The sequence below is a fragment of the Aquarana catesbeiana genome, linkage group LG06 (genome assembly GCF_042186555.1).
Source record: "Aquarana catesbeiana isolate 2022-GZ linkage group LG06, ASM4218655v1, whole genome shotgun sequence".
Taxonomy (NCBI): domain Eukaryota; kingdom Metazoa; phylum Chordata; class Amphibia; order Anura; family Ranidae; genus Aquarana; species Aquarana catesbeiana.
In genome coordinates this window covers 55497866-55521760 of record NC_133329.1, presented here as the reverse complement: position 1 = coordinate 55521760, position 23895 = coordinate 55497866, and the positions used below count along the sequence as shown (strand labels likewise).

The 23895-nt window shown below is 48.8% G+C and overlaps 1 protein-coding gene and 1 long non-coding RNA gene across 2 annotated transcripts in view; one reads left to right on the top strand and one right to left on the bottom strand.

Moving 5' to 3' along the window:
• Window positions 1-23895, bottom strand: part of LOC141148436 (zymogen granule membrane protein 16-like) — a 49751-nt gene that overhangs the window by 14499 nt on the left and 11357 nt on the right. The window lies entirely within an intron of this gene.
• Window positions 13888-23895, top strand: part of LOC141148438 (uncharacterized) — an 87454-nt gene continuing 77446 nt past the window's right edge. The window contains exon 1 of the long non-coding RNA XR_012245205.1: window positions 13888-13983. This is a non-coding gene — a long non-coding RNA (uncharacterized lncRNA). The remainder of the gene's footprint in view (window positions 13984-23895) is intronic.

Here is a 23895-nt window from a genome sequence, read left to right as displayed (position 1 = left end):
TCAGTCGAGATCTCCAGTCCTTCCAGCGGCTTAATCTCCAGGCAGGTGGTCTCCCTTTTGCCCACTGTGGGGTAACCCTTCATTCCCACACCTTAGGTCAATCCCTGACCCACAACTTTGGGCTAGGTATAATATTAAACTACTGAAAGATGTTATGGTAGCAGGGTCGCTGTGTTCATTTAGGGAATTAGCTAGCAAGTACGGCCTCCGTGGTTGGATGATATTCCGCTACTATCAGTTACGCTATGCATTCCGGGCACAGTTCCTGACATCACCCGTACTTGAACTGGATGTAGTGGAGGATTTCCTAGCCCAAGAATCTATATCCAAGCCTCTATCTACAATATACCTAACCCTAATTAGGAAAGACACCCCAAAGATGGACATACTTTGGGCTCGATGGGAGGCTGACATCCTGACACTGGATAGACAAACATGGGAAGACAGTTTTGAGGACAGTTTTAGACTACTGATATCTTCTAGGGATAAATTGGTACAAACAAAATTCTTCCACAGGGTATACCTCACACCTCAGAGGCTGCACAGAATCTATCCGGGGAGATCACCAGACTGCCCACGTTGTCAATCTCCTGATAGCTCACATATCCACATGTTTAGGACCTGCCCTAAATTAGTACCATTTTGGTCTGCTATTATGGAAGGAATTAATGCTCATGTACAACTTGACATACCCTTAACACCTGAATTAGCCTTACTGGGCATACATGACGATGACATGATGATGACCAGAGACTCAGATATACCAAGTTACTGGTTTCGCTGCTGCTCTTCTATGCTAAAAAAGAGATTATTAAGTGGATATCTAGCAGGCCTCCAACGGTGGGGGCGTGGGAAAAATCTGTTAATGCTGTTCTTCCTATGTACAAATTTTTTTTAAAGGTTAACTTTTTTATTATTTTATAAGCAAAATCAGTATTGGTTTCACGGACATATAATCATATTAGACATTGTTTTAGTCATATTACAATCCAGTGAACAGGTATACAAGTTTGTATTATACATCAGTATGAATCGTCTTACATCATATTTTATTGCAGTTAGGGAAGGCTATATACAACTGTTACAGTATATTATTTTTATACAACACTTATAGTTTGTCAATCTGGTGTTATAGTGTTCTCCGAGCTTACCCATGAGTTCCATATTTTGAGAAATTTTTTGGGACATCCTCTAGCTTCATATGTTAGCTTATACAATGGTATAGCGTGATTGATGAGGGTTAGCCAAAACTTTATAGTCGGAGTAGAGTGGGATTTCCAGTGCATAGTTATTGTTTTTTTGGCATAGAACAGTACAATCCTTATAAAGGACTGTGTGTTTTTAGACAAGCCTTCATCATCAATGTAGCCTAATAGACACCTAAGAGGATTACAAATGTTTGGTATATTGGCTACAGAGCTGAGGAATGCTGTAACTTCTGACCAGAATCTCCTTATCGGAGCACACTCCCACATTAGATGGAAAAATGTACCCTCAACTGCACCGCATCTCAAGCACAAGTAGGATCTGGTAATTTTTTTAATTTGAATAGTAGTTTGGGTGTGAAGTACGCTCTATACAATAGCTTTGACTGGATCACCCTATCTCTGGAAGAGATGACCGAGGGGACCTGCAAGGGAAGAATCTCCCTCCATATTTCCCCCGTCAGCTCAGGTATATCTGCCCGCCATGTGTGCTCAATCCTCTCCAATCTGAAAGTGGTGGAATGAAGCAGAGTTTTATAATAAGATGAAATTAATTTATCATGAGAGGGGTCAGTCAGTAAGAGTTCAAGCCTAGAGTTTTCATCTCTATATTTCTTAGCCCGAATTGTGCCGCTGCTGTGTGTCTTATCTGCAGATATTGGAAGTAGGCCGTCCTTGGAAGCCCAAAATCCCTTTGGAATTCTATAAAGGATTTAAATGTGTTACCCGTGAATAAGTGTGATATTGATTTCACTCCTTTTTTGGACCAGTACCCCCAGTCAGCCCTTTGATTAAATTCTGGTAGTGAAGGGTTTCCCCAGAGTGGGGCATTGGGAGAATAAACAGCTGGAGAATCCGTTGGGAGTAATTTGGAAATTTTAAAAATCCGCAGGGTCATAGATAAGATATTTACGCCCTCCCTCCCTCTAAGTGACAGGCGATGTATTAGGCTTTGAAGAGATTCATATGAGGTGAGAATGGCCGCCTCAAGTGCTGTAGCTGCATTGTTGGTCTCCGGAAAAAACCACCAATGAGTGTGCATCAATTGCGAGGCAATATAGTACGTTTGGAGGCACGGCAGAGCCAGACCCCCTTCCAAAATGGGTAGTTGTAAAGTGTGTTTTGCAATTTTTACCACCCCTCCTTTCCATAGAAAGTTAATAATTACTGAGTCTATTTCTTTAAATTTGGCTTTAGTAATGTAAATTGGGGAATTACTCAGGATATAAAGGAATCTCGGGAGGTAAATCATCTTGAAGATATTAATTCTACCTAGTAACGCGAGAGGAAGATTATTCCATGTTTTCAGGGTGGATTTTAATCTAGTGATGAGAGGGTCCAGATTGATCTTAGTATATGAGGAAATAGGGTGTTCGATCAGAACCCCTAAATATCGAAAGGAGGTTACTATCTGCAGTGGGCATGCCGGGGGCAATTTTATTTGTGACTCCCGGTCAATCTGAAACAAAAGAGATTTATCCCAATTGACCCGGAATCCCGAAAAGTGACCGAAACGCTGAATAGTCTCCAACAAGGCTGTGAGAGACGACTGAGGGTCTTCGAGATATATCAACATATCATCTGCATATAAGGAGACTTTTTCTTCTAGCCCCCCAGTCGTCAATCCCTTAATCTCCCCCCTGGATCTCACCAATGCTGCCAAGGGTTCTATTGCCATTGCAAATAGTAATGGTGACAGCGGGCATCCCTGCCTCGTTCCTCTCTTTATGTGGAAAGCGTCCGATATAGACATATTAACCCTTAATCTAGCTATGGGTTTGGAATAGAGGAGCTGTACCCATTTTATGAAGACATTGCCAAATCCAAATTTGGCCAGGACCTCAAACAGATATGGCCACTCGACTGAGTCGAAGGCCTTGTGAGCGTCTAACGATAAAACTGCTCGAGTACCAGTCCTGTCATGTGATGTCTGTAAGTTAGTATATAATCTACGCAGGTTTATAGAGGTTGATCGTCCAGGCATAAATCCCGTTTGATCCGCCCCTATAATGAATGTGATTACTACGTTCAAGCGCCTGGCAAGTACTTTAGCCAGAATTTTAACGTCTGTGTTAATAAGTGAAATTGGCCGATATGATTCGCATAAGAGGTGATCTTTATGAGGCTTGGGAATTAAAACTATCAATGCTTCTGACATGGATGGTGGTAACTGGCCTGTTCTAAGGGCATAGTTATACATTCGCAGTAGGTGTGGGACTAAGTCCTATGTACAAATTGACATATATAAGTAGGGGTTGTCCTCAGAAGTTCAGAAGGGTTTGGCAGCCTTGGACTGAACCCGGGTGCGGTTTTCACCAAATGTAACCTGGCACATTCCTGTTATCCGTATGTGGTCTCCTACATTGTACTGTTGCCCCCCCCCTTCCCTCCCCAGGGTCATTTTTTCCTCCCCTCATCCTCCTAGCGCTGATGCTATGTTTGAATAAATACTACTGTAGGTATTGTAACTGCTCCATGTAAAAAACATGTACAGCTATATTTGTAGCCACTGTATTGTTTTCTTCTTCTGTATTGTGTACCATAATTTTTAAATAAAGACCAACCTTGTTGTTAAAAAAAAAAAAATAGTGCAGGCAGGCAGGCAGCTTGAAGTATTTACAGTTAGTGTACTGTGTACCCCTGCACAGTTGCACCTATAGCTACCTGAAGACAAGTGATGGTGTTCTTCTTCTGATCCTATTAATACCACAGGCAGGCAGTTGATTCTGCTAGCTGCAGTATAATCAGTATATATATACATCCCAGTTTTGTGCAGCTACATCTCACTGCAGACCATTAGTATGTCTAGAAGGCCAACAAGGAGAGGCAGACAGTCACAAGCCAATAAAAGAGGACAAGCAGGCTCTGTGTCTAGAGGCAACAGTGCTTTTCGTGGACACGGTGCATCCTCATCAGCACGTGACCGCGGGACATGCTTGTCCTTTTTTCGGCAGCTGGCCGTGTTGAGCTGCAACATGCAGAAGACTTGGTAGAGTGGATGACCAAGCCATCTTCATCCTCCTCATCCCCTCTCACCCAGGCTCAGAGTACGTTGTCTGGCAAAGCAGCTGCCAACACAGCCTGTTCCCTTGGCTCAATGGCATCAGTCACTCCTTCCCTAGCCCCACCATGTCCTCCTGAGGAGTCCCCTGAACTGTTTGACCACAGTGTTGGGTACATGCTCCAGGAGGATGCCCAGCTTTTGAAGGCTCCGATGATGGTACTCAGCTAGAGGAAGGCAGTAACGTGAGCACGGACAGAGGGGGTGCCCAAGAAGGACAGCAATCTGGCAGTCATGTTCCCCCAGCTGCAGCATACTGCCAGGTTTGCTCCAGTGATGAGGGAGGGGATGATGAGGTCACTGACTCCACGTGGGTGCCTGATAGGAGAGAGGAGGAGGAGGAGGCACATCACCAACGAGGCAGGATGCCCTCCAGGGGCCAGCTTAAGGGCAGCACACCAACTGCATCACGCCGCAGAGCTCCGCATGTGCAGGGCGCTGTTGTCTCTGCGCGTTATTCCAAAAGTTCTTTGGTGTGGGCCTTCTTTGAGACGAGAGCATCAGATCCTACTGCTACTATTTGCAACATATCTCTCAAGGGTATCTCGTGTGGCCAAAACATCACCTGCTTGGGCACCACATGCTTGACCAGACATATGTTGACCTGCCATGCAGTTCGTTGGCAAGCGTACCTAAAAGACCCACACCAAAGAACAAAGAGGACCTCTCCTTGCTCCTCATCAGCTGGGATCTCCAAGCCCACTATACCTTCAGTCCTCTCTGAAACCTGTATTGAGAGGAATGAAGGTGTAGAATTAGGTGTGTCACAGCCAAGTACTTGCGGGCAATCTGCTATCGGTACACCGACGTAAGAGTGTACCATGCAAATTTCCCTGCCCCAGCTGCTGCACCGCCGAAAGAAGTTCACTCCCAGCCATCCACATGCCCAGCGGTTGAATGCTAGCTTGGCTAAATTGCTAGCACTTCAACTGCTGCTTTTTCAGTTGGTAGACTCTGCCCCCTTCCGTGAGTTTGTTGAATGTGCGGTTCCTCAGTGGCAGGTTCCCAAACGCCACTTTTTCTCACGGAAGTCAATTCCGGCTCTCTACCGGCATGTGGAAGGCAATGTCTTGGCCTCGCTGGACAGGGCGGTCAGCGTTAAGGTGCATATTACCGCTGACTCATGGTCCAGCAGGCACGGACAGGGACATTACCTATCTTTCACGGTGCATTGGGTGGCTCTTCTGGCAGCTGGAAAGGATGCAGGACAAGGTGCAGTAGTGTTGGAGGTTGTTCCGCCACCACGCCTCCAAAATGCTACTACTGGTGATTCTGACACACCTCTCTCCTCCACCCCCTCCTCCTCTTCTTCCTCCATGGCCTCTTCCTGTGTTTTTTCCTCTGAACTAGCAGTGCTCCGTAGGCATTCAAGGGGCTACGCAAGTACGCAGGTCAAAAGATGACATGCAGTGCTTGAGCTGGTGTGCTTGGGGGACAGGAGCCACACTGGGGCAGAGGTTCTGTCAGCTCTGCAGGGGCAGGCTCAGAGGTGGTTGACGCCACGCCAGCTTCAGCCAGGAATGGTGGTTTGCGACAATGGCACCAACCTCCTCTCTGCCCTCCGACAGGGACAACTGACCCATGTGCCCTGTTTGGCTCACGTCCTTAACTTGGTGGTGCAGCGGTTCTTGGGCAGGTACCCGGGCTTACAGGATGTCCTGAGGCAGGTCAGGAAAGTCTGTGTGCATTTTCGCCGGTCATATAATGCCAGTGCTCGGCTGGCTGACCCCCAAAAGGAATTTAATCTGCCCAAGAACCGCCTAATCTGAGACATGCCCACCAGGTGGAACTCAACTTTGGCCATGATGCAGCAGCTGCACACACACAGCAGAGGGCCATCAATGAGTACCTGTGCAACTATGGCACCAGAACAGGGTCAGGGGAGCTTGTTTTTTTTCCCCACGCCACTGGGCCATGACCAGGGATGCATGCACTGTCCTGTCACCATTTGAGGAGGCCACGGGGATGGTGAGCAGTGACAATGCATGCATCGGTGACACTGTCCCCCTTGTCCACCTGTTGGAGCACACGCTGCATGGAATAATGGACAGGGCACTTGAGGCAGAACAGAGGCAGGAAGAGGAGGACTTCCTTACCTCTCAAGGCCCCCTTTATCCAGACAGTGTTCCTGCGTGCCCGCCGATCACACAGGAAGAGGACGAGGAGGAGGAGGATGGTGTAAGCATGGAGGTGGAGCCTGGCACTCAGCATCAGCAGCAGTCTTCAAGGAATCATTTACAGTCCCAAGAAACTCATGGACTTGTACGTGGCTCGGAGGAGGTGGCTGCAGATCATATCATCCTTAGTGACCCAGAGGACTCCGGACCGAATGCCTCAGCAAACCTATGCTGCATGGCTGCCTGATCCTGCAAAGCCAGCGGAAGGATCCTCGTATTCGTGGTATCAAGGAGAGGGATTGTTACTGGCTGGCAACCCTCCTTGATCCACGTTACAAGGGTAAGGTTGCGGGCCTTATCTTGCCGTCGCAGAGGGAGCAGAGGATGAAACATCTTCGGGAGGCCTTGCAGAAAGATCTGTGCAACACGTTCCCAGAGACTGGGATGTTACAATCTCCTGTTCCTGGACAAGGTGTTGCTGAGGCTTCGGTCAGTCAAAGAAGGAGCGGTGGAGAAGATGGCCGTCTGACCGATGCGTTCAGACAATTTTTTTAGTCCGCAGCCCCAAGGTATGATCGGTTCCAGCAACCATCGCCAGCATCTGTTTGACATGGTGCAGGAATACCTAGGGGCAAGATCTGACTTGGACACCTTTCCCACCGAAAATCCTTTGGGTTACTTGGTCTTGAGGATGGATCACTGGCCAGAGCTAGCACAGTATGCAATTGAGCTACTGGCCTGTCCTGCATCCAGCGTTATTTTGGAACGCACATTCAGTGCTGCTGGAGGCTTTGTAACTGATCACAGGGTGCACCTGTCCACCGACTTGGTCGATCGACTAACCTTCATAAAAATGAATCAGTCTTGGATCACCACCAGATAACAAGCACCTGATGCTGATGTAACCGAATAATTTTTTTTGAAATGTCAGATCCCTTCAAGACTGCCTATGCTGATGCTGAGTGACTATCTTGTTATGCGGAGTGACTATCCCCTTCCTCCTCAATGATCATGCTGATAGCTTGTAATTACATTTTTGGTTCTGGGTACCACCCCCAGTGGCTAAGGCCCAATTTTTTAGCCCCTGTAAACAGGGGCGTGTAATTAAAATTTTTGATGCAATATTTTGCAAGAGGTTTCATTGCTGCGCTCAACTAGAGTATCTGTGAGGGGTTGCAGTGTTGTGGCACCAGCACCAGTGCCTAAGGCCCAATTTTTCAGCCCCTGTTTAAGAGGGGCGTGTAATTACAATTTTTGATGCAATTCTTTGCAGCAGGGCTCATTCCTGCTCTCCAACTAGAGTATCTGTGAGGGGTTGCAGTGTTGTTGCACTAGCACCAGTGCCTAAGGCCCAATTTTTCAGCCCCTGTTTAACAGGGGTGTGTAATTACAATTCTTGATCTATTATTTCACAACAGGGCCCATTCCAGCACCCACCAAGAGTAACTGTGAGGACTTACAGTGTTGTGGCACCAGCACCACCACCAAAGGCCCAATTTTTCTACCACTGTTCAACAATGGCATGTAATTACAATTCTTGATCTAATATTTCACAGCAGGGCCCGTTCCAGCGCCCACCAAGAGTAACTGTGAGGGCTTACAGTGTTGTGGCAACACCAACATCTAAGGCCCAAATTATTGCTGAGTATATAGGGCAGGCCCCTACTTTCAAACATCCAACTTACAAATGGCTGCTACTTGCAAACGGAAGGAGACAACAGGAAGTGAGATGAAATCTACCGCTAGGAAGGGAAATTCTCTCCTGTAAGGGTTATTATGGGAAAAACGTGTCTCCTCTCCACTGATGCTTTATCACCAATCCTTGTTTCACTAAAAACCCCAAATTTTCAAAAAACATTTGTCATTGGAACAAAAAGTGAGGTGAAATCTTCTGAAGAGGAGCGCAGACAGCAAAACAAATGTTACAGGGGTAATAACCCTTCCCTATGTTTTCCAAAAATCTTAAAAATAGATTTTTTGGCTGGAGCTACACTTTAAAAATGTACCAGTTCCTGGACAAGGTGTTGCTGAGGCTTCGGTCAGTCAAAGAAGGAGCGGTGGAGAAGATGGCCGTCTGACCGATGCGTTCAGACAATTTTTTTAGTCCGTAGCCCCAAGGTATGATCGGTTCCAGCAACCATCGCCAGCATCTGTTTTACCTGGTGCAGGAATACCTAGGGGCAAGATCTGACTTGGACACCTTTCCCACCGAAAATCCTTTGGGTTACTGGGTCTTGAGGATGGATCACTGGCCAGAGCTTGCACAGTATGCAATTGAGCTACTGGCCTGTCCTGCATCCAGCGTTCTTTTGGAACGCACATTCAGTGCTGCTGGAGGCTTTGTAACTGATCACATCGTGCACCTGTCCACCGACTTGGTCGATCGACTAACCTTCATAAAAATGAATCAGTCTTGGATCACCACCAGATAACAAGCACCTGATGCTGATGTAACCGAATATTTTTTTTTGAAATGTCAGATCCCTTCAAGACTGCCTATGCTGATGCTGAGTGACTATCTTGTTATGCGGAGTGACTATCCCCTTCCTCCTCAATGATCATGCTGATAGCTTGTAATTACATTTTTGGTTCTGGGTACCACCCCCAGTGGCTAAGGCCCAATTTTTTAGCCCCTGTAAACAGGGGCGTGTAATTAAAATTTTTGATGCAATATTTTGCAAGAGGTTTCATTGCTGCGCTCAACTAGAGTATCTGTGAGGGGTTGCAGTGTTGTGGCACCAGCACCTGTGCCTAAGGCCCAATTTTTCAGCCCCTGTTTAAGAGGGGCGTGTAATTACAATTTTTGATGCAATTCTTTGCAGCAGGGCTCATTCCTGCTCTCCAACTAGAGTATCTGTGAGGGGTTGCAGTGTTGTTGCACTAGCACCAGTGCCTAAGGCCCAATTTTTCAGCCCCTGTTTAACAGGGGTGTGTAATTACAATTCTTGATCTATTATTTCACAACAGGGCCCATTCCAGCGCCCACCAAGAGTAACTGTGAGGACTTACAGTGTTGTGGCACCAGCACCACCACCACCAAAGGCCCAATTTTTCTACCACTGTTCAACAATGGCATGTAATTACAATTCTTGATCTAATATTTCACAGCAGGGCCCGTTCCAGCGCCCACCAAGAGTAACTGTGAGGGCTTACAGTGTTGTGGCAACACCAACATCTAAGGCCCAAATTTCTGCTGAGTATATAGGGCAGGCCCCTACTTTCAAACATCCAACTTACAAATGGCTGCTACTTGCAAACGGAAGGAGACAACAGGAAGTGAGATGAAATCTACCGCTAGGAAGGGAAATTCTCTCCTGTAAGGGTTATTATGGGAAAAACGTGTCTCCTCTCCACTGATGCTTTATCACCAATCCTTGTTTCACTAAAAACCCCAAATTTTCAAAAAACATTTGTCATTGGGACAAAAAGTGAGGTGAAATCTTCTGAAGAGGAGCGCAGACAGCAAAACAAATGTTACAGGGGTAATAACCCTTCCCTATGTTTTCCAAAAATCTTAAAAATAGATTTTTTGGCTGGAGCTACACTTTAAAAATGTACCAGTTCCAAATTACAATCCGATTCTACTTAATAACAAACCTACAGCCCCTGTCTTGTTTGCACCGCCTGTATACTGCTGTTCAGAGTATATAGGGCCTGGGGGCCCTATGCCTTTCCTTTTTTTAATTTGGGTGCGGGGTTCCCCTTAAAATCCATATAAGATCCAAAGGGCCTGGTAATGCAATGGGGGAGAGGTACCCATGCCGTTTGTCTCACTGATTTTCTTTCATATTGCCAGGACCCGACATTACATTAAAGCCACAAGCAGTTTTAAATGACTTTTATACCTTTAAAATGTCATTTTGTGCAGGGACTGTTCTAAGCACGGGAAACACACGCCACTTTACAGGGATACTATAGACACCCCTCAGGTATGATATTTAAAGAAATATTTCACTTTTTTTTCACTTTAAGCATCATTAAAATCACTGCTCCCGAAAAAACGGCCTTTTTTTGCATTGATACATGTCCCCTGGGGCAGGACCCGGGTCCCCAAACCCTTTTTAGGACAATATTGTAATAAGTAGTCCTATGAGCCTCCACTTACTGGCCGATCAACCAAGCCCTACACATCAATGCTTCTTTCAAATGATTAGCTGCTAGCGTTACACATGTCTCATATATAATGCAAATAATCAAACTAAAATCTATAAATATGCTGCGCTATCAAAAATGCAAATATATTTGATATATAAGATGAAAATATTATTGTTCAGTTCATGCAATAATCCAAAGAATAAAGTTATAATGTGCACACTTCTAAAATTGTTAAATATATATATAAAGCATCCACAAAAATATATATAGCATCCAAAAAAAATGTAATACCAATTCTTAGAAATGTGTAATAAACATCACAATGAGAGTATGCAACTGACCATACACTCAAGATTAAAATGCTCCAGTGTACTTGTGCAATATTCAAATAACAATAAATAAGTGTTCCAAAAAATCATCCATGCGATTCCGTGCTGCAGTGCGTTTGTGCAATATTCAAACTAACAGTCCATAGGTAACTATCCAAAAAACATCCATGCGTTTCAGTTAATCAAGCCGCCATATCCCGCTCAGTATTGCGATTTTAGAGTGGCGCACTGAAGCTCCATGACATTGTGAGTACCCAGTGTGGGGATTTTTACTTTGGTTTTAATAAATGTTTTTACATACGCTGCACCATGAAGTCCTTTCTGTGTTAATATTACCGAGGTAAAAGTGGCACTACTTTGATGAACAGAGGCACAAGTGAAATCAATCCAGGATCCTACTACTGAACCCATAGTGGTTCTAAGGTGTAATCTGACCAAGCCTAGCAGCAAGGTCACACGCCCTAAGGTGAACGGCTATCACCTGGGGGGAGCATTTATGTGTGGACACAGCACTTTACCTTTGATTCACTGAGACACATGGATGTTTTTTGGAATACCTATGGACTGTTAGTTTGAATACTACACAAACGCACTGCAGCACCGAATCGCATGGATGATTTTTTGGAACACTTATTTATTGTTATTTGAATATTGCACAAGTACACTGGAGCACTTTAATATTGAGTGTATGGTCAGTTGCATACACTCATTGTGATGCTTATTACACATTTCTAAGAATTGGTATTAGATTTTTTTGGATGCTATATATATTTTTGTATATATATATATATATATTTAACAATTTTAGAAGTGTGCACATTATAACTTTATTCTTTGCATTATTGCATGAACTGCACAATAATATTTTCTTCTTATATATCACATATATTTGCATTTTTGATAGTGCAGTGTATTTATAGATTTTAGCCTTTTTAGGACAATACCATGCAAATTAGCCTTTAAAATTAGCACTTTTGATTTCGAACATTCGAGTCCCATAGACTTCAATGTGGTTCTAAAGTACGAGCAAATTTTCGGTCCGTTCGCAGGTTCTGATGTGAACCGAACTGGGGGGTGTTCGGCTCATCCCTAGTCTCCACTTCAACCCCCCCCAACCCGCACCCAGACTTTGTAAAGGGTGACTCTAATGGCGACCCTGATGTAAGGGGCATTATGATGGGGACTCTGATAGGGACTCAGGTGTAAAGGGGGTCTCTGATGTAAGAAGGGCCCCGATGTAACAGGGAACCCTGACTTAAGGGAGGACTCTAATGGGGACCCTGATGTACCATGGGACTCTAATGGGGACCCCAATGTAACAGGGAATTCTAATGGGTACCCTGACTTAAGGGTGGGCTCTAATACAATACCTGATGTAAGGGGGACTCTAATGAAGACCCTGGCATAAAAGTGGACTCTGATAGGGACCCTGATGTAAGGGGGGACTGTAATGGAGATCCAGATGTAAGGGGTGAGTCTCAGGGCTTTTTTTCAGCGGGAACGCGGGGGAACGCAGTTTCGGCACCTCCTGCACTGACTGTATGTAATGGTAAGGGGTGCTGGGGAGTGCTGCAGGGTATTGATGCTCACTGCTGGGGGATCTATTCTAGCTGGAGGGGATATATTTTGCAGGGTGGGTCTATTGTTGCTAAGGAGGTCTATTGTTGCTGGTGGGGGAAATATTGTTGCTGGGGGGTCAGTTGTTGCTGAAAGAGATCTACTGTTGGGGGGAGGGGTCTATTGTTGATGGCTGCCGGAGAGTCTTTTAATGTTGGCTGTGCAGAGATCTGTTGATGCTGCTGGGAGTCTATTGTTGTTGGGGGGAAATTTTGTTGTGGGTTGCTTCATTTCTGTTAGGGGGATCTATTGTTACTGGCTGCAGGGGATCTATTTTACTGCTTTTCTTGATATCCTTACCAAATTCCATACAAATTACTTAGCAACACAAAATGATACTTGGTTCTGTATTGTCTAAAAGGGGCGGTACTGGGAGGTGGGTAGGGGATTGAACCAAGAGATGGTGCTCGGAGGTGGGTAGGGATGGAGAAAAGGGGTGACTCAGAAAGGGGGAATTCCTGCACCTATTGTCTGAGAAAAAAAGCCCTGGTGAGTCTAATGCAGATCCTGGTGTAAGGGGGAGTCTAATGGGGATCCTGATGTAAGGGGGACTCTAATGGGGATCCTGATGTAAGGTAGGGACTCTAATGGGGATCCTGATTTAAAGGGGGGAGTCTAATGGGGTTCCTGATGTAAAGGGGGGGAGTCTAATGGGGATCCTGATGTAAGGGTGGAGTCTGATGTGGACGCTGATATAAGGGTGGACTCTTAAGGGAACCCTGATGTAAGGGGGATTCTAATAAGGATTCGGATGTAAGGGGGAGTCTAATGGGGACCCTGATTTAAGGGGGGGACTCTAATTGGGGCCCCAATGTAAGGGGGGTCTAATGGGGACCCTGATGTAAGGGGGGTATAATGGAGACCCTGATGTAAGGGGGGTATAATGGAGACCCTGATGTAAGGGGGGTCTAATGGGGACCCTGATGTAAGGGGGGCCTAATGGGTATCCTGATGTAAAAGGCAATCTAATGGAGATTAGACATCCTCCAAAGGTCCCTCAAAATTTTTGGGGGACCTTCTCAGGGGTCTGTGCGCCATTTCTTTATTTTAAATAGAAGCCATGTGGGAAATGTCATTTGCCGTCAGTTAAAAAACATTTTTCCTTTGTACCTGTCACTGCTCCCGGCCCAGTGGAAGTTTTACATGTTGTTCTGCACTGGTACACGTTCCCAGGGCAGTGCCCTGAGCCAGAGCCGGTACAAGGCGGATGCCCTGGGTGGTACAATTTGCAGGAGGGAGGGGGACGCAGGTGAAGTGTCGGCAGTGTGTTTCACAGAAAGCACCAGCTGGTGCCACTAATAGCTGTGCCTGTACTGTAGTCGTCTGTACCTGTCTCTGTTACAATGTGCCAAGTACACTCCTACACCCGGCACAAGCCTAGACAGAGACAGACCGTACCAGCCCTTCCCTGTCAGCACTTCACTCCCCTATGAAGACGATTCGTAGTCCCGTCCCGGCGGCGTGACGTCACTCACGGCCAGAGGCGGGATGGGAGGAGCATAGAGAGCTGCTGCTGAAGCTGCGACCTGGAGGTGGAGGTGCCACCGAGGGGGAACCAGGTCAGCAAAGTGTGTATATGCTTGCACCTAATTAAGCACTAAACAGATAATGATTGCCAAATGCCATCTGCAGATTAATAAATGAACTGTCTGGATCAGATGAGGGGAGGAGGCTGAGGGGGGGATAATTACCAATGCTACCTATTTTTAATTTCGGTAATATGCAGCATGGGGGGTTAATGTACTGCCACTGGTCACTGATGCATTAGTGGCTGACCAGTGTCAGTACATTAACCCCCCCATGCTGCATATTACAGAAATTAAAAATAGCAATGGTAATTCACCCCCCCAGCCTCCTTCCCTCCCCCATTCGGATCAGGACAGTTAATTTATTAATCTGCAGCAGGTTCATAGCAAATTGTCTGGATCCGATTGGGGGAGGGGAGGAGGCATCTGGCAACAGGTGACAGTGGTAAGTGACATGTTGCATCCAGGACCGTTTTTAATTTTGATTGGGCCCTGGGCAAACATTTTCTTGGGCCCCCCCCTCCATTCTGAGACATACAAAAAATAGCAGGTAGACTCAAAATAAGTTTACTGCAGCAGATCACGCAGTGATTGCAATTGTTTGCCAGAGGTTACAGCCTATCCTTACTGCTCATTGGCTGGTTTCTAGAGGTTACAACACATAATTTCTGCTTGCCGATTGGTTGCTAGAGGTTAATGTACATTATTAATGCTCACTAATTGGTTGCTAGGGGTTACAGCACATCATTACCACTTACTGATTGGTTGTTAGAGATTAAAACAGATCACTACTGTTCGCTGATTGGTTGCTAGAGGTTAATGCACATCATTACCTCTCACTGAGCAGTGGAGAAATCCCAAATAATTGAGCAAATAAAGGGGCACATTAATACACATACTACAGGAGAGAGTGTCAGAGAGTGCAGACATACTACAGGAGAGGTTCAGAGACTGCGGACATACTGCAGGAGACAATCAGAGACTGCGGACATACTGTAGGAGACAATCAGAGACTGCAGACATACTGCAGGAGATTACCAGAGACTGCAGACATATTGCAGGAGATTACCAGAGACTGCGGACATACTGCAGGAAATTACCAGAGACTGCGGACATACTGCAGGAGACAATCAGAGACTGCAGACATACTGCAGGAGATTACCAGAGACTGCGGACATACTGCAGGAGACTACCAGAGACTGCGGACATACTGCAGGAGATTACCAGAGACTGCGGACATACTGCAGATTACCAGAGACTGCGGACATACTGCAGGAGATTACTAGAGACTGCGGACATACTGCAGGAGACAATCAGAGACTGCGGACATACTGCAGGAGACAATCAGAGACTGCGGACATACTGCCAAGGACAATCAGAGACTGCGGACATACTGCAGGAGACAATCAGAGACTGCGGACATACTGCAGGAGACAATCAGAGACTGCGGACATACTGCAGTCACAATCAGAGACTGCGGACATACTGCAGGAGACAATCAGAGACTGCGGACATACTGCAGGAGATTACCAGAGACTGCGGACATACTGCAGGAGACAATCAGAGACTGCGGACATACTGCAGGAGACAATCAGAGACTGCGGACATACTGCAGGAGATTACCAGAGACTGCGGACATACTGCAGGAGATTACCAGAGACTGCGGACATTCAGAGAGTCACGGAGCCAAAAGGGGGACCCTAAGCTCAGGGACGGCATGACAGTGCTGGACTGCACATATGCCTGTCTCAGAATGGTACAGTTCTCCTTTTAGAGAAGGGGAGGGGCTGTATGAGGAAAGTGTAGGAGATGTAGGAGCGGTGGTGGACGAGATTAGCAGCACACATCACCGCTCTTCACCTTCCCCTTCTCCTAATTACAGCATGGCAGCGATGGAGGGCTTTATAGATCAGCTCAGAGTGGCGGATGCCGCTAACGGCGCGGACTGGCTCCAGCAGCAGCTGCGGGTGATCGCTGACGGCGGGGCGACGGTGAGCGGGGGGGGCCGCCAACTCCTTGGGCACGGTGGTCACGGCCGCCAGAGAGATACAGCCCTGAGGCTGGCTTGGGCCCATCCAGATCAGAGCAGCGTAGGATAGCAGTGGGAGAGGCCCAGACACCCAGCATGCAGGGTAGGCAGAGGGATGGACGGGGAGAGACCCGGGGGAATCGGAGGAAGGTCGGAGCGACCGGGGGAACAGTGCCCAGCAATGCACGCGGCTCTTCCCCCCCAGCAAGGACCAGATGCTTACAACCCCCTTAGGGGTCAGCAGGAGAGGGACGGAGGGCTCGGGACACGCGAGAATGCACCGCGGCAAGTGGAGGAGGGGCACAGGCGACAGAGATGGCCAGCAGTCCGCCGCAGGGTGACAGTGGGTCAGCCAGAGATGCCAGGGCCAGCGCGAGGGGAAGTAATGGACGGTCAACACGCACCCCGCGAAACAGTGAATGTAGGAGTCTGTCATCAGGGGCATCCAGCGGGCCTAGCGGTAATCACGGGAGGAGTGGCTGAGCTCAGCACCGCAGGCCCTCAGCAACCACTGCGACCGCAGCTGGGGTGCAACAAGAAGTTGGCAGGATGGACGACAACGACGATCGGTCAGAAGGAGAGCTGTCCGGGTCTGACGGAGGCGACGATCAGGGACATCAGGCATCGCTGGTTCCAGGAGTGGCGGCTGTTGGGCCCAGTCCAGGGCAGCCCGGTGAGTGCGATTCATCTAACCCGGTTTCTATTCTTTTGCATAATCTATTGGGGCAGAATGTACAGGGGGGAGGTTCACGGTCGGGGGGTATAGTTAGGCCAGGGGGGGCGGAGAACGTATCGGCTCCACCGCCAGCATCAGCGCCCCAAACAGGGAATGAGGGTTTGCGGGAGTTGCTAACTGGCCTAAAAGAGCTAGTAGCACGCGTGGAAGCAGGGTCTGGAGGTGGTCCGGCGACTGCGTGGACGACAGAGAGGAATACCCCGCAGACGGGGACCACCCCACCTCTTGCGGGTGACGTCCTGGTTTCGCCGGTAGTGGCTGTGACAGCGGTTGGGGTTCCCCCCCTCTACAGCTGCAGTGGCTACGACTTCGGGGGAGCAGGTGAAGACAACTGAGAAGAAAGCCGATTCGGTTAGATTAGCGGATGCGGCAAGGAGAGAGGTATATGTCTGCTTTGAGGGCCCGCTGGGGGCTCATTTAAAAGCAGAGGTAAAGGAAAAGATATGGAAGGGCGAACACGTGGAAATTTTCACGTTGCTGCCGTTAGAGAAATTTAATCTGGATAGGTTAAAACCGGTGGAAGGAAAAAAGGAGGAGGAGGAGAAGCGTAGGTACCGATTGATCCCGCAAACGTTCTCCAATTGGCTACAAGCGTTTGCCATTTTGGCGAGTGTGGTAGGCGAGAAAGCGCCAGAACATTGTTCAGCGCTGTTCATGTACCTAGAGGCCATTAGTGAGGCCCATAGAACATACGGGGGTATGGCGTGGCTACGCTATGATGAGCAATTTCGTCAGAGGATGGCTGTGAGACCGAATCTACACTGGGATCACAAGGACATCAGCTTGTGGATGAGGTTGATGACGGCAGCGTGGGCCCCTAGTCAGTTTTTTCAGGCAGGGGTCGGAGGTTCAGCAGCCCCAGGACAACCGACCGAGAAAAAATGGGGATACTGGCAATTTAATGAAGGAACCTGCAGATTTGGAGCCAACTGTCGTTTCAAGCACTTGTGTTCCGGCTGCGCGGGATCCCACGCATTGGCAAAATGTTTCAAAAAAGGAAAAGGACGTTCCGCAGATACTTCAGGCAAGAGGGAGGACTCCGGTACAGGTGGAAAGGATGCGGCCTTTCCTCAATAGATACCCAGACTGGGCTGCAGCCGCCACGCTGGAGGCAGGTTTTAGGGACGGTTTTCACTTTCCCTGTGCCTTGGCGGAGGTGCCGCCTGAGGCCAAGAATTTGCGGTCGGCCTTGCTGCATGCAGCAGTGGTCTCTGAAAAATTGAAAAAAGAGGTTACATTGGGACGCATGGCGGGTCCTTTTCGGGAAAGACCACTACAAGGGTTAGTGGTCTCCCCTTTGGGTGTAGTACCAAAAAGAGCCAAACAAGTTTAGACTCATACATCACCTCTCTTTCCCGAAGGGAGGGTCGGTGAACGATGCTATAGCTCCGGAAGAGTGTGCAGTTACATACACATCTTTTGACGCAGCGGTCGCATGGGTTAGGAGATATGGGCAGGGGTCTCTAATGGCCAAGTCCGACAACGAATCGGCCTTTCGGCTTTTGCCAGTTCATCCCGACAGTTTCAGGTGGCTAGGCTGTAAATGGGAAGGGGCCTACTATGTAGACCAATGTCTCCCAATGGGATGTTCTATATCCTGTGCTCTTTTCAAAACGTTCAGTTCGTTTTTGGAATGGGCAGTTCGGGATGTGGCAGGTATCAATTCAGTCATCCATTATTTGGACGACTTCTTATGTGTGGGTCCAGCGGGTTCCAACATATGTGCAGTGCTTTTGGGGACATTGCAGTATTTAGCGGAAAGGTTTGGGGTGCCGCTAGCCCCGGAAAAAACGAAGGGTCCAGTGGCGACTATCACATTTCTCGGAATAGAGATAGATTCAGTGAGGATGGAATGCAGGATTCCGCAGGACAAACTGTTGAAGTTGAAGGAGGAGGTTCGCGGGACTATTGGAGTTAGGAAATTGCAGCTTCGCCAACTCCAATCTCTGCTAGGTAAGTAAAATTTCGCTTGCCGTATCATCCCTATGGGCCGAATTTTCTGCAGGCGGCTGTCAGCCACCACTGCAGGGATCCGGGCACCGACACATTTCGTGAGTCTGAATAGAGACCACAGGGAGGACTTACAGGTGTGGCAGGTATTCTTGGAGTCTTTCAATGGAAGGGCTCTATGGATGTCTGGGCCGATCAGCAACTGCGACCTGAAGTTATTTACTGATGCGGCCAGTTCAACTGGGTTTGGTGCGTTCTGTAAGGGCCACTGGTGTGCTGCCAAGTGGCCAGCGGCTAGCTGGGTTCTTAAAGAACCTGGTACTCTTGGAGTTGTTCCCCATTGTGGTGGCCATAGAGCTGTGGGGCGAGTCATTTTGAAACCTTAAGGTCCGCTTCAATTGCAACAATCTGGGGGTGGTGCAAGTGGTTAATTGGCTGACCGCGGCATCAGTGCCGGTGGTCAGGCTTTTGCGCCATCTAGTACTTCGTTGTTTACAATTGAATGCGTTCATTTATGCTGTGCATCTACCAGGGACCGAGAACACCTTGGCTGACGCTTTGTCTCGTTTTCAGTGGGACAGGTTCCGGAGGTTGGCACCAGAGGCAGATCATCAGGGGGTCGCCTGTCCCAGCTGGATATGGAACATTGCCTTGGAACAGCAGCAAAATGGATTCAGCGCTCCGTGAGTATGGCTACATGGAATGCCTACTCTAAGGTATGGAAGGAGTGGTTCGCCTTTCTGAATGACTTGGGCATGGGATCTGATGATCCGGACGTGGACAAGGCAGTGCTGTACTTTATCATTAGGGACTTGGAAAACGGTATCTCAGCAGCTGCAAACAATCGTGAATTGGCAGGTTTGGCCTTCCTTTTTAAATGGCAGGGGGGTCGGGACCATACTAAGGAATTTTGGTTACGACAAGCAGTCAAGGGCTATAGGAAAGCGTACAAACAGAGGGACGGGAGGCGCCCCATCTCGTTTGAAATGCTTAAGCAGTTGATGCTTAGCTTGGAAAGGGTCAGCAGATCCGAGTTCGAATGTGCACTATTCAAAGCAGCGTTCGCGCTGGCCTTTTTTGGGGCGCTGAGGGTAAGTGAGCTGGTGAGCCCTTCTAAGATGGTTCCGGGCGGGCTTTTCAACGGGGAGGTTGAAGTATGGGTGGATAGGGTCTGCATAAGGATTAATAGGTCCAAAACGGATCAAGCGGGGAGAGGCAAGTATCTGGAGTTTGGGAGGATTGCGGAGCATAGCATATGCCCGGTTAGGATTGTGGGAGCTTTCATGGAGGTCAGGCCTGCTTTTACCGGCCCCTTCTTGATACATGAGGACGGTTTGTGTCTTTCAAAATACCAGTTTGTAACGGTTTTTAAGAAATGCGTGGTCAGGGTGGGATGTGACCCTTTACATTTTTCCTCGCATTCTTTTAGGATTGGGGCGGCCACAGAGGCTGCCAGGGCGGGTTTGAGTCAGGAGGTAATTCGACGGATTGGCAGATGGGATTCGGATAGATTCAAACTGTATGTCCGCCCTGACATGGTTCAAATGTAATGTTAGTTTGGTGATGTTTATGAGTGGGAGTTGGGTATTAAGGTTCATGAGGTTGTATTATTTATTTCGTTAACAGGTCAAGATGTATGTCTGGTTTGGATACTCGGTCACTCCTGCGTGTTTTGGGGGGCCAAGAGAGCGGACGTTCGGCTGAACGGCAGACAGCTTCGTATTCCCAGACAAGAGGCCCTCGTAAGGTGGATTGGGGTCCCAGGCATGCAGTGGAATAGGGTGCTTGAAGAAGTGCATAGATTCTCCCGGCTGGACAGGGCCCCTGACGTATTGGTATTGCATGTGGGCGGAAATGATATGGGAGCCAGATCTATGAGGGACCTTATTAGAGACATCAAGTGCGATTTTCTGCGTTTAAAAGCTGCTTATCCCAAGATGGTATTAGTGTGGTCTGATATGGTAAGGAGGTTATCGTGGCGCTGGGCTTTGTCAGATAAAAAAGTGGATAGGGCTAGGGTAAAAGTAAATAAAGAAGTGAGCCAGTTTTTTATAAGGAATGGGGGCTTAGCCATTCGTCATAGGGAGTTGGAGGTTGACACATGGCATTATTTGCGCAGCGATGGTGTACATCTTAATGAGGTGGGCATGGACTTATGGTCATTAGGCTTACAAGAAGGCATACATAGAGGGCTTAGTGTGTGGAGGTGCTCGCAAGGGTAAGGGGTTACCCCTTTCGTGCTGTGGCAGTTGTTGTTTTTCCTTTAATAGGATAAGTTCTGTTACAAGTTGTAACATGTGTACCCATCCAAGGATGGGGGGTTGTTTGATGGTACCCATCCAGATGATGGGGGGTTTTGCTGGTACCCATACATGGAAGGATGGGGATTGAAGTTGGTACCTGCAGGCCTTAAGGGTTAACCTGCAGGAGTTAAAAATGCTTGGTCACTGGGGTATGTTGTGATAATGCTGTATCAGGGGTTTCCGACTGGCAGGTTTTAAATTAAGGAGGTTGTACCAGTGACCAGGGTCATAGTCATCGTTCTTACTGAGAAAGTTACCTTCACAAGTTATTTAAGAAAGGACAGTTATTTAAAATATTTATGTTAATTTATACGTTTGAATAAAAGGCCGCAAGGCCATTTTACTCCAAAAAACTAGTCCGAGTCATCCATGATGTTTTTTGGAGGGAGGGTATGTACGGGTAGGATGGTATTAGGTATATGGTTTAAGTCCTACAGTGTCATGCAGGAGATTACTAGAGACTGCGGACATACTGCAGGAGATTACTAGAGACTGAGGACATACTACAGGAGATTACTGGGGACTGCGGACATACTGCAGGAGACTACCAGAGACTGAGGACATAATGCAGGAGATTACTGGGGACTGTGGACATACTGCAGGAGATTACTAGAGACTGCGGGCATACTACAGGAGATTACTGGGGACTGCGGACATACTGCAGGAGATTACCAGAGACTGCGGACATACTGCAGGAGATTACTGGGGACTGTGGACATACTGCAGGAGATTACTAGAGACTGCGGACATACTACAGGAGATTACTGGGGACTGTGGACATACTGCAGGAGATTACTAGAGACTGCGGACATACTGCAGGAGATTACCAGAGACTGCGGATATACTGCAGGACATTACTGGGGACTGCGGACATACTGCAGGAGATTACTAGAGACTACAGACCTACTACAGGAGATTACTGGGGACTGCGGACATACTGCAGGAGATTACTAGAGACTGCGGACATACTACAGGAGATTACTGGGGACTGCGGACATACTGCAGGAGATTACTAGAGACTGCGGACATACTGCAGGAGACAATCAGAGACTGCGGACATTATACAGGTGATGGTCAGAGAACTTTCAGCAATGCACAGCTTTACAGTTAAATAACAGAGCTCAGGGTTTAAACAGTCAGGCATTTTATGGGTGTAAGGACATACCTGGCCAGCCAAACTCACTACATACATTCAGGTCTGTGGGCGGTACTTCTATTCTCTGCTCTCACTACAACAGCCGGGAGCTCCACTGATGCTTTGTTGGGGGGCCCACGTCACCCGTGAATTGGGGCCCCAATGACAGCTTTGCAGAGCGCACAGAGGACACGGGAGGCTGTATTCCCGCGCTAGCCAGCTGAAGGGGGTGGGGCCGGGAGCTCCACTGATGCTCTGACCCCGCCCACGTGCAGCCTGTATACTCGGAACAGAGCGTCTGCAGTGAGAGCCAGTGATCGGAGTGGGAGCGTCAGTCCCCCGGACCTCTGTATTCACCAGCCAATATAGAGGAGGCGGGGCCGGGAGCTCCACTGATGCTCCCACTCCGATCACTGGCTCTCACTGCAGACGCTCTTTTCCGAGTATACAGGCTGCACGTAGGTGGGGCCAGAGCATCAGTGGAGCTCTCGGCCCTGCCCCCTCTCAGCTGGCTAGCGCAGGAATACATACTCCCGTGTCCTCTGTGCGCTCTGCAAAGCTGTCATTGGGGCCACAATTCACGGGTAGCGCGGGCCCCCCAACAAATATTGGGCCAGGACAAGTGCCCCGTTTGCCCTGCGCTAAAGACGACCCTGGTTGCATCTGGCAGCAGGTGATATTGGCAAGTAGGTATGAGCTTCGTGTTCGAGTCTAACCCATGTTCGACTCGGACATCGTCTGTTCGCCTGTTCGCCGAATTGCGAACGATATGGGCTGTTTGAGCCAAATTCGTGTGGTGCGTCACGGCCCATAATTCACTGCGGCATCGCAGTGCATTGCTGGCTGATGATTGGCCAAGCATGCACTATGACCCGCATGCTTGGCCAATCACAGCGCCGTCTGAACAGAGAGCCGTAATTGGCCAAAGCCAAGGAGGCTTTGGCCAATTATGGCACAGGGGATTTAGTACACGCCCAACACTATATAAGGCCGCCTGCATGGCGGCCCTGTGTAGTGTGTTCCGGCGTTCATAGATAGAGAGAGAGACAGACAGCATAGCTGCCAACTGTCCCGGATTTCCCGAATTTGAATCCGCCGCCGCCACCGCCGCTAGAGGACGGCGGCCGGCGGAGACATTGTCTCCGCCGGCCGCCATTTTGTTGAAGTTCAGGAAGACGGCTGGGAGGGGCTAGACGAAGCTTCTGCGTCGCCGCCCACCCCCTGCCCCGCTCCGCCTCGGCCCGCCCCGCTCCGCCTCGCCCCGCTCCGCCTCGCCCCGCTTCGCCTCGGCCCGCCTACCCCCTGCCCCGCTGCTAGTCTGATATGGAAAGGGGCGGGGGTTCTAGGTGGGGGGGAGCGCGCGCACCGCTGTGGGACACCTGAGGTGAGTGGGGGGGGGCACTGGGGACACCTGATGTGAGGGGGGGCACTGGGGACACCTGATGTGAGGGGGGGCACTGGGGACACCTGATGTGAGTGGGGGGGGCACTGGGGACACCTGATGTGAGTGGGGGGGCACTGGGGACACCTGATGTGAGTGGGGGGGCACTGGGGACTCCTGATGTGAGTGGGGGGGGCACTGGGGACACCTGATGTGAGTGGGGGGGCACTGGGGACTCCTGATGTGAGTGGGGGGGGGGCACTGGGGACACCTGATGTGAAGGGGGGCACTGGGGACACCTGATGTGAGGGGGGGCACTGGGGACACCTGATGTGAGGGGGGAGCACTGGGGACTCCTAATGTGAGGGGGGGCTCCGCCGGGGACACCTGATGTGAGGGGGGGCTCCGCCG